The sequence below is a fragment of the Arachis stenosperma genome, chromosome 9 (assembly GCF_014773155.1).
Source record: "Arachis stenosperma cultivar V10309 chromosome 9, arast.V10309.gnm1.PFL2, whole genome shotgun sequence".
NCBI lineage: Eukaryota > Viridiplantae > Streptophyta > Magnoliopsida > Fabales > Fabaceae > Arachis > Arachis stenosperma.
In genome coordinates, this window is record NC_080385.1 from 102,283,324 (window position 1) to 102,285,208 (window position 1,885).

Here is a 1,885-nt window from a genome sequence, read left to right on the forward strand (position 1 = left end):
GGAATTATACAGAAAAAGCTGGGCGTTCAAAACGCCCAGTGAAGAAGGACAGACTGGCGTTTAAACGCCAGCCAGGGTGCCTGGCTGGGCGTTTAACGCCCAAAAAGGTAGTGCATTGGGCGTTAAACGCCAGAATGTGCACCATTCTGGGCGTTTAACACCAGGATGGCACAAGAGGGAAGATTTTGTTTTCAAAATCAATTTTTTTCAAGTTTTCAAAGTTTTTCAAAATCAAATCTTTTTCAAATCATATCTTTTCAATCAAATCTTTTTCAAAATCAATTTCTTTCCTTTTTCAAAGACACTTGCTAACAATTAATGATTTGATTCAACATTTCAAGTATGTTGCCTTTTCTGTTGAGAAAGGTTTAATGTTTGAATCATATCTTTTCTTGTTAGGCAAGTCATTAATTTTTAAAATCAAATCTTTTTAAAATTGTTTTTCAAATCATATCTTTATAATCACATCTTTTTAAAAATAGTTTTCAATCATATCTTTTTGTATTCTAATTTCAAAATCTTTTTCAAAAATCACTTGATTTCTTTCCCACTTTTAGTTTTCGAAAATTATCAATCAATTTTTCAAAATGTTTTTAAAATCTTTTTAACTTAATTTTCGAAAAATCTCTTCCCCTCTTCTCACATCCTTCTATTTATGGAGTACCACTCCTCCTCAATGCACAATTGAACTCTATCTCACTAAGTTCGAATTCTCTACTTCTTCCTTCTATTTTTCTTTTCCTCTGACACCTCAAGGAATCTCTATACTGTGACATAGAGGATTCCACATTTTCTTGTTCTCTTCTCTTTCATATGAGCAGGAACAAAGACAAAGGCATTCTTGTTGAAGCTGACCCTGAACCTGAAAGGACCTTGAAGCGAAAGCTAAGAGAAGCTAAGGCACAACTCTCTGTAGAGGACCTAACAGAAATCTTCAAAGAAGAGCCCATGGCAGCCGAAAACAACAACAATGCAAGGAAGGTGCTGGGTGACTTTACTGCACCTTCTCCCGACTTCTATGGGAGAAGCATCTCTATCCCTGCCATTGGAGCAAACAACTTTGAGCTTAAGCCTCAATTAGTTTCTCTAATGCAACAGAATTGCAAGTTCCATGGACTTCCATTGGAAGATCCTCATCAGTTTTTGGCTGAATTCTTGCAAATCTGTGACACTGTCAAGACTAATGGGGTTGACCCTGAGGTCTACAGACTTATGCTATTCCCTTTTGCTGTACGAGACAGAGCTAGAATATGGTTGGACTTACAACCTAAAGACAGCCTGAACTCTTGGGAAAAACTAGTCAATGCCTTCTTGGCAAAGTTCTTTCCACCTCAAAAATTGAGTAAGCTTAGAGTGGAAGTCCAAACCTTCAGACAGAAGGAAGGTGAATCCCTCTATGAAGCTTGGGAAAGATACAAACAATTGATCAGAAAATATCCTTCTGACATGCTTTCTGAATGGAGCATCATAGGTATTTTCTATGATGGTCTGTCTGAACTATCCAAAATGTCTTTGGATAGCTCTGCTGGAGGATCTCTTCATCTGAAGAAGACGCCTGCAGAAGCTCAAGAGCTAATTGAAATGGTTGCAAATAACCAATTCATGTACACTTCTGAAAGGAATCCTGTGAACAATGGGACTAATCAGAAGAAAGGAGTTCTTGAGATTGATACTCTGAATGCCATATTGGCTCAGAACAAGATATTGACTCAGCAAGTCAATTTGATTTCTCAAAGTCTGTCTGGAATGCAAAATGCACCAAGCAGTACTAAGGATGCTTCATCTGAAGAAGAAGCCTATGATCCTGAGAACCCTTCAATGGAAGAGGTGAATTACATGGGAGAACCCTATGGAAACACCTATAATTCTTCGTGGAGAAATCACC

The 1,885-nt window shown here is 37.7% G+C and overlaps 1 non-coding gene across 1 annotated transcript; it reads right to left on the reverse strand.

Moving 5' to 3' along the window:
* Positions 1-1,344: 1,344 nt before the first annotated feature.
* On the reverse strand, positions 1,345-1,452 carry LOC130953084 (small nucleolar RNA R71). The gene has a single exon (XR_009075258.1). It is a non-coding gene; the product is annotated as a small nucleolar RNA R71 (small nucleolar RNA).
* Positions 1,453-1,885: the final 433 nt, after the last annotated feature.